Raw genomic sequence first — 6,875 nt, forward strand, 5'->3', positions numbered from 1 at the left:
TCATTTGATATTGAAGCTATGCAGTGTTGTGCATGGTCAGTACTTGGATGGGAGACCACCTGGGAATACCAGGTGCTGTAGGTAATTTTATACTGCCATAACATTCTTTTCTATTACATTTTACATTTAATTTTTTCAACTTATCAATGAATTTACTTGAGTTAAGAAGTAAAAGATGTCTAAAGTTAAGGCTTTTAGCATCTACAGCCAAACCACACTGCACATGCCCAATCTTGTCTGATCTTGGAAGCTATGCAGTGTTGGGCCTGGTTTGTACTTGGATGGGAGACCACCTGGGAATACCAGGTGCTGTAGGTAATTTTATATAGCCATAACATTCTTTTCTATAACATTTTACATTTCATTTTTTCAACTTAGCAATGAATTTACTTGAGTTAAGAAGTAAAAGAGGTCTAAAGTTAATATTCTTCAGCACCTATAGACAAACCACACTGGACATGGCCAATGTCGTTTGATCTTGGAAGCTATGCAGTGTTGGGAATGGTCAGTACTTGGATGGGAGACCACCTGGGAAAACCAGGTGCAGTAGGTAATTTTATACTGCCATAACATTCTTTTCTATTACATTTTACATTTAATTTTTTCAACTTATCAATGAATTTACTTGAGTTAAGAAGTAATAGAGGTCTAAAGTTAATGTTTTTGACCACCTACAGCCAAACCACACTGGACATGCCCAATCTCGTCTGATCTTGGAAGCTATGCAGTGTTGGGCCTCATTTGTACTTGGATGGGAGACAACCTGGGAATACCAGGTGCTGTAGGTAATTTTAGACAACCAAAACATTCTTTTCTATTACATTTACATTTCATTTTTTCAAATTATCAATGAATTTACTTGAGTTAAGAAGTAAAAGAGGTCTAAAGTTAATGTTTTTGAGCACCTACAGCCAAACCACACTGGACATGCCCAATCTCGTCTGATCTTGGAAGCTATGCAGTGTTGGGCCTGGTTAGTACTTGGATGGGAGACCACCTGGGAATACCAGGTGCTGTAGGTAATTTTATACTGCCATAACATTCTTTTCTATTACATTTTACATTTCATTTTTCAACTTATCATTGAATTTACTTGAGTTAAGAAGTAAAAGAGGTCTAAAGTTAATACTTTTGAGCACCTACAGCCAATCCACACTGGACATTCCCCATCTCGTCTTATCTTGGTAGCTATTCAGTGTTGGGCATGGTCAGTACTTGGATGGGAGACCACCTGGGAAAACCAGCTGCAGTAGGTAATTTTATACTGCCATAACATTCTTTTCTATTACATTTTACATTTAATTTTTTCAACTTATCAATGAATTTACTTGAGTTAAGAAGTAATAGAGGTCTAAAGTTAATGCTTTTGAGCACCTACAGCCAAACCACACTGGACATTCCCAATCTCGTCTGATCTTGGAAGCTATGCAGTGTTGGGACTGGTTAGTACTTGGATGGGAGACTACCTAGGAATCCCAGGTGCTGTAGGTAATTTTATACTGCCATAACTTTCTTTTCTATTACATTTTACATTAAATTTTTTCAAATTATCAATGAATTTACTTGTGTTAAGAAGTAAAAGCGGTCTAAATTTAACGCTTTTGAGCACCTACATCCAAACCACAGTGGACATGCCCAATCTCGTCTGATCTTGGAAGCTATGCAGTGTTGGGCCTGGTTAGTACTTGGATGGGAGACCACCTGGGAATACCTGGAGCTGTAGGTAATTTTATACTGCAATAACATTCTTTTCTATTACATTTTACATTTAATTTTTTCAACTTATCAAAGAATTTACTTGAGTTAAGAAGTAAAAGCGGTCTAAATTTAACGCTTTTGAGCACCTACATCCAAACCACAGTTGACATGCCCAATCTCGTCTGATCTTGGAAGTTATGCAGTGTTGGGCCTGGTTAGTACTTGGATGGGAGACCACCTGGGAATACTTGGAGCTGTAGGTAATTTTATACTGCCATAACATTCTTTTCTATTACATTTTACATTTAATTTTTTCAACTTATCAATGAATTTACTTGAGTTAAGAAGTAATAGAGGTCTAAATTTAATGCTTTTGAGCACCTACAGCCAAACCACACTGGACATGCCCAATCTCGTCTGATCTTGGAAGCTATGCAGTGTTGGGCCTCATTTGTATTTGGATGGGAGACAACCTGGGAATACCAGGTGCTGTAGGTAATTTTAGACAACCAATACATTCTTTTCTATTACATTTACATTTCATTTTTTCAAATTATCAATGAATTTACTTGAGTTAAGAAGTAAAAGAGGTCTAAAGTTAATGTTTTTGAGTACCTACAGCCAAACCACACTGGACATGCCCAATCTCGTCTTATCTTGGAAGCTATGCAGTGTTGGGCCTGGTTAGTACTTGGATGGGAGACCACCTGGGATTACCAGGTGCTGTAGGTAATTTTATAGTGCCATAACATTCTTTTCTATTACATTTTACATTTAATTTTTCAACTTATCAATGAATTTACTTGAGTTAAGAAGTAAAAGAGGTCTAAAGTTAATGTTTTTGAGCACCTACAGCCAAACCACACTGGACATGCCCAATCTCGTCTGATCTTGGAAGCTATGCAGTGTTGGGAATGGTCAGTACTTGGATGGGAGACCACCTGGGAAAACCAGGTGCAGTAGGTAATTTTATACTGCCATAACATTCTTTTCTATTACATTTTACATTTAATTTTTTCAACTTAATAATGAATTTACTTGAGTTAAGAAGTAATAGAGGTCTAAAGTTAATGTTTTTGACCACCTACAGCCAATCCACACTGGACATGCCCAATCTCGTCTTATCTTGGAAGCTATTCAGTGTTGGGCCTGGTTAGTACTTGGATGGGAGACCACCTGGGAATACCAGGAGCTGTAGGTAATTTTATACTGCCATAACATTCTTTTCTATTACATTTTACATTTAATTTTTCAACTTATCATTGAATTTACTTGAGTTAAGAAGTAAAAGAGGTCTAAAGTTAATACTTTTGAACACCTACAGCCAATCCACACTGGACATGCCCCATCTCGTCTTATCTTGGTAGCTATGCAGTGTTGGGCATGGTCAGTACTTGGATGGGAGACCACCTGGGAAAACCAGCTGCAGTAGTTAATTTTATACTGCCATAACATTCTTTTCTATTACATTTTACATTTAATTTTTTCAACTTATCAATGAATTTACTTGAGTTAAGAAGTAAATGCGGTCTAAATTTAACGCTTTTGAGCACCTACATCCAAACCACAGTGGACATGCCCAATCTCGTCTGATCTTGGAAGCTATGCAGTGTTGGGCCTGGTTAGTACTTGGATGGGAGACCACCTGGGAATACCTGGAGCTGTAGGTAATTTTATACTGCCATAACATTCTTTTCTATTACATTTTACATTTAATTTTTTCAACTTATCAATGAATTCTTGAGTTAAGAAGTAATAGAGGTCTAAATTTAATGCTTTTGAGCACCTACAGCCAAACCACACTGGACATGCCCAATCTCATCTGATCTTGGAAGCTATGCAGTGTTGGGCCTCATTTGTACTTGGATGGGAGACAACCTGGGAATACCAGGTGCTGTAGGTAATTTTAGACAACCAAAACATTCTTTTCTATTACATTTACATTTCATTTTTTCAAATTATCAATGAATTTACTTGAGTTAAGAAGTAAAAGAGGTCTAAAGTTAATGTTTTTGAGCACCTACAGCCAAACCACACTGGACATGCCCAATCTCGTCTGATCTTGGAAGCTATGCAGTGTTGGGCCTGGTTAGTACTTGGATGGGAGACCACCTGGGAATACCAGGTGCTGTAGGTAATTTTATACTGCCATAACATTCTTTTCTATTACATTTTACATTTCATTTTTCAACTTATCATTGAATTTACTTGAGTTAAGAAGTAAAAGAGGTCTAAAGTTAATACTTTTGAGCACCTACAGCCAATCCACACTGGACATTCCCCATCTCATCTTATCTTGGTAGCTATTCAGTGTTGGGCATGGTCAGTACTTGGATGGGAGACCACCTGGGAAAACCAGCTGCAGTAGGTAATTTTATACTGCCATAACATTCTTTTCTATTACATTTTACATTTAATTTTTTCAACTTATCAATGAATTTACTTGAGTTAAGAAGTAATAGAGGTCTAAAGTTAATGCTTTTGAGCACCTACAGCCAAACCACACTGGACATGCCCAATCTCGTCTGATCTTGGAAGCTATGCAGTGTAGGGACTGGTTAGTACTTGGATGGGAGACTACCTAGGAATCCCAGGTGCTGTAGGTAATTTTATACTGCCATAACTTTCTTTTCTATTACATTTTACATTTAATTTTTTCAAATTATCAATGAATTTACTTGTGTTAAGAAGTAAAAGCGGTCTAAATTTAACGCTTTTGAGCACCTACATCCAAACCACAGTGGACATGCCCAATCTCGTCTGATCTTGGAAGCTATGCAGTGTTGGGCCTGGTTAGTACTTGGATGGGAGACCACCTGGGAATACCTGGAGCTGTAGGTAATTTTATACTGCCATAACATTATTTTCTATTACATTTTACATTTAATTTTTTCAACTTATCAATGAATTTACTTGAGTTAAGAAGTAAAAGAGGTCTAAAGTTAATGGTTTTGAGCACCTACAGCCAAACCACACTGGACATGCCCAATCTCGTCTGATCTTGGAAGCTATGCAGTGTTGGGCCTGGTTAGTACTTGGATGGGAGACCACCTGGGAATACCAGGTGCTGTAGGTAATTTTATACTGCCATAACATTCTTTTCTATTACATTTTACATTTAATTTTTCAACTTATCATTGAATTTACTTGAGTTAAGAATTAAAAGAGGTCTAAAGTTAATGTTTTTGAGCACCTACAGCCAAACCACACTGGACATGCCCAATCTCGTCTGTACTTGGAAGCTATGCAGTGTTGGGCCTGGTTAGTACTCGGAGGGGAGACCACCAGGGATTACCAGGTGCTGTAGGTAATTTTATACTGCCATAACATTCTTTTCTATTACATTTTAAATTTAATTTTTTCAACTTATCAATGAATTTACTTGAGTTAAGAAGTAATTGAGGTCTAAAGTTAATGTTTTAGAACACTTACAGCCAAACCACACTGGACATGCCCAATCTCGTCTGATCTTGGAAGCTATGCAGTGTTGGGCCTGGTTAGTACTTGGATGGTAGACCACCTGGGAATACCAGGAGCTGTAGGTAATTTTATACTACCATAACATTCTTTTCTATTACATTTTACATTTAATTTTTCAACTTATCATTGAATTTACTTGAGTTAAGAAGTAAAAGAGGTCTAAAGTTAATACTTTTGAGCACCTACAGCCAATCCACACTGGACATGCCCCATCTCATCTTATCTTGGTAGCTATGCAGTGTTGGGCATGGTCAGTACTTGGATGGGAGACCACCTGGGAAAACCAGCTGCAGTAGTTAATTTTATACTGCCATAACATTCTTTTCTATTACATTTTACATTTAATTTTTTCAACTTATCAATGAATTTACTTGAGTTAAGAAGTAAAAGAGGTCTAAAGTTAAGGTTTCTAGCACCTACAGCCAAACCACACTGGACATGCCCAATCTCGTCTGAACTTGGAAGCTATGCAGTGTTGGGCCTGGTTAGTACTTGGATGGGAGACCACCAGAGATTACCAGGTGCTGTAGGTAATTTTATACTGCCATAACATTCTTTTCTATTACATTTTAAATTTAATTTGTTCAAATTATCAATGAATTTACTTGAGTTAAGAAGTAATAGAGGTCTAAAGTTAATGTTTTTGAGCACCTACAGCCAAACCACACTGGACATGCCCAATCTCGTCTGATCTTGGAAGCTATGCAGTGTTGGGCCTGGTTAGTACTTGGATGGGAGACCACCTGGGAATACCAGGTGCTGTAGGTAATTTTATGCAGCCATAACATTCTTTTCTATTACATTTTACATTTAATTTTTTCAACTTATCAATGAATTTACTTGAGTTAAGAATTAAAAGAGGTCTAAAGTTAATGTTTTTGAGCACCTACAGCCAAACCACACTGGACATGCCCAATCTCGTCTGATCTTGGAAGCTATGCAGTGTTGGACCTGTTTAGTACTTGGATAGGAGACCACCTAGGAATCCCTGGTGCTGTAGGTAATTTTATACTGCCATAACATTCTTTTCTATTACATTTTAAATTTAATTTTTTCAACTTATCAATGAATTAACTTGAGTTAAGAAGTAATAGAGGTCTAAAGATAATGTTTTTGAGCACCTACAGCCAAACCACACTGGACATGCCCAATCTCGTCTGATCTTGGAAGCTATGCAGTGTTGGGCCTGGTTAGTACTTGGATGGGAGACCACCTGGGAATACCAGGAGCTGTAGGTAATTTTATACTGCCATAACATTCTTTTCCATTACATTTTACATTTAATTTTTCAACTTATCATTGAATTTACATGAGTTAAGAAGTAAAAGAGGTCTAAAGTTAATACTTTTGAGCACCTACAGCCAATCCACACTGGACATTCCCCATCTCGTCTTATCTTGGTAGCTATTCAGTGTTGGGCATGGTCAGTACTTGGATGGGAGACCACCTGGGAAAACCAGCTGCAGTAGGTAATTTTATACTGCCATAACATTCTTTTCTATTACATTTTACATTTAATTTTTTCAACTTATCAATGATTTTACTTGAGTTAAGAAGTAATAGAGGTCTAAAGTTAATGTATTTGAGCACCTACAGCCAAACCACACTGGACATGCCCAATCTCGTCTGATCTTGGAAGCTATGCAGTGTTGGGCCTGGTTAGTACTTGGATGGGAGACCACCTGGGAATACCAGGT

At 37.4% G+C, this 6,875-nt stretch overlaps 5 non-coding genes and 18 pseudogenes across 5 annotated transcripts in view; all 23 read left to right on the plus strand.

Moving 5' to 3' along the window:
- Positions 1-199: 199 nt before the first annotated feature.
- On the plus strand, positions 200-318 carry LOC148441490 (5S ribosomal RNA; annotated as a pseudogene).
- Positions 319-669: 351 nt separating this feature from the next.
- Positions 670-788, plus strand: LOC148441491 (5S ribosomal RNA; annotated as a pseudogene).
- A 115-nt stretch (positions 789-903) lies between these two features.
- On the plus strand, positions 904-1,022 carry LOC148441492 (5S ribosomal RNA). Its single transcript, XR_015876032.1, has one exon. It is a non-coding gene; the product is annotated as a 5S ribosomal RNA (ribosomal RNA).
- Positions 1,023-1,372: 350 nt separating this feature from the next.
- Positions 1,373-1,491, plus strand: LOC148441493 (5S ribosomal RNA; annotated as a pseudogene).
- Positions 1,492-1,607: 116 nt separating this feature from the next.
- LOC148441494 (5S ribosomal RNA) lies at positions 1,608-1,726 on the plus strand (annotated as a pseudogene).
- Positions 1,727-1,842: 116 nt separating this feature from the next.
- Positions 1,843-1,961, plus strand: LOC148441495 (5S ribosomal RNA; annotated as a pseudogene).
- A 116-nt stretch (positions 1,962-2,077) lies between these two features.
- On the plus strand, positions 2,078-2,196 carry LOC148441496 (5S ribosomal RNA; annotated as a pseudogene).
- Positions 2,197-2,311: 115 nt separating this feature from the next.
- LOC148441497 (5S ribosomal RNA) lies at positions 2,312-2,430 on the plus strand (annotated as a pseudogene).
- A 115-nt stretch (positions 2,431-2,545) lies between these two features.
- On the plus strand, positions 2,546-2,664 carry LOC148441498 (5S ribosomal RNA; annotated as a pseudogene).
- A 116-nt stretch (positions 2,665-2,780) lies between these two features.
- Positions 2,781-2,899, plus strand: LOC148441499 (5S ribosomal RNA; annotated as a pseudogene).
- A 350-nt stretch (positions 2,900-3,249) lies between these two features.
- On the plus strand, positions 3,250-3,368 carry LOC148441500 (5S ribosomal RNA; annotated as a pseudogene).
- A 114-nt stretch (positions 3,369-3,482) lies between these two features.
- On the plus strand, positions 3,483-3,601 carry LOC148441501 (5S ribosomal RNA; annotated as a pseudogene).
- A 115-nt stretch (positions 3,602-3,716) lies between these two features.
- Positions 3,717-3,835, plus strand: LOC148441502 (5S ribosomal RNA). The gene has a single exon (XR_015876033.1). It is a non-coding gene; the product is annotated as a 5S ribosomal RNA (ribosomal RNA).
- A 350-nt stretch (positions 3,836-4,185) lies between these two features.
- Positions 4,186-4,304, plus strand: LOC148441503 (5S ribosomal RNA; annotated as a pseudogene).
- Positions 4,305-4,420: 116 nt separating this feature from the next.
- LOC148441504 (5S ribosomal RNA) lies at positions 4,421-4,539 on the plus strand (annotated as a pseudogene).
- Positions 4,540-4,655: 116 nt separating this feature from the next.
- On the plus strand, positions 4,656-4,774 carry LOC148441505 (5S ribosomal RNA). Its single transcript, XR_015876034.1, has one exon. It is a non-coding gene; the product is annotated as a 5S ribosomal RNA (ribosomal RNA).
- Positions 4,775-4,889: 115 nt separating this feature from the next.
- Positions 4,890-5,008, plus strand: LOC148441506 (5S ribosomal RNA; annotated as a pseudogene).
- A 116-nt stretch (positions 5,009-5,124) lies between these two features.
- Positions 5,125-5,243, plus strand: LOC148441507 (5S ribosomal RNA; annotated as a pseudogene).
- Positions 5,244-5,592: 349 nt separating this feature from the next.
- LOC148441508 (5S ribosomal RNA) lies at positions 5,593-5,711 on the plus strand (annotated as a pseudogene).
- A 116-nt stretch (positions 5,712-5,827) lies between these two features.
- On the plus strand, positions 5,828-5,946 carry LOC148441509 (5S ribosomal RNA). Its single transcript, XR_015876035.1, has one exon. It is a non-coding gene; the product is annotated as a 5S ribosomal RNA (ribosomal RNA).
- A 116-nt stretch (positions 5,947-6,062) lies between these two features.
- On the plus strand, positions 6,063-6,181 carry LOC148441510 (5S ribosomal RNA; annotated as a pseudogene).
- A 116-nt stretch (positions 6,182-6,297) lies between these two features.
- LOC148441511 (5S ribosomal RNA) lies at positions 6,298-6,416 on the plus strand (annotated as a pseudogene).
- Positions 6,417-6,766: 350 nt separating this feature from the next.
- The window catches only part of LOC148441512 (5S ribosomal RNA), a 119-nt gene continuing 10 nt past the window's right edge, over positions 6,767-6,875 (plus strand). Inside the window, exon 1 of the ribosomal RNA XR_015876037.1 lies at positions 6,767-6,875. This exon is cut by the window's right edge and continues 10 nt beyond it. This is a non-coding gene — a ribosomal RNA (5S ribosomal RNA).

Source organism: Taudactylus pleione, unplaced genomic scaffold (assembly GCF_031769625.1).
Source record: "Taudactylus pleione unplaced genomic scaffold, aTauple2 ptg001666l, whole genome shotgun sequence".
NCBI classification, from domain to species: Eukaryota; Metazoa; Chordata; class Amphibia; order Anura; family Myobatrachidae; genus Taudactylus; species Taudactylus pleione.